The following is a 334-nucleotide window of genomic DNA, read 5'->3' as shown; positions in this document are numbered from 1 at the left end:
ACAGAAAATAACATTTTCACGGGAGAATATCGACTGAAAATAATAATAATATTTTCTTACCTTTCTTTTTTTATTGGGGAACCTAAAGAATGACAGATCTGGTCGTTTAGATTTACGATTAGAACAATTGATAGCAGAGCAGTGAGATGAAGATTTAGCTGAGGACGCCATGGCAGTGTGGGGGAAGCCCAATAAAAAATGCTCAATAAAATGGCGTCGACGATCACACACGTGATGCAACGCGTTTTTCGAGGAGTGGTCTATCTTGCTCCTCTATAATCTTTGGGGGGAAGCACGAGTGCGCACGCGCGCCGCGCGGGAGGGAAAGCGCGGG

Source organism: Leucoraja erinacea, chromosome 21, assembly GCF_028641065.1.
Source record: "Leucoraja erinacea ecotype New England chromosome 21, Leri_hhj_1, whole genome shotgun sequence".
Taxonomy (NCBI): Eukaryota; Metazoa; Chordata; class Chondrichthyes; order Rajiformes; family Rajidae; genus Leucoraja; species Leucoraja erinaceus.
Note: the sequence above shows the minus strand (reverse complement) of the source record.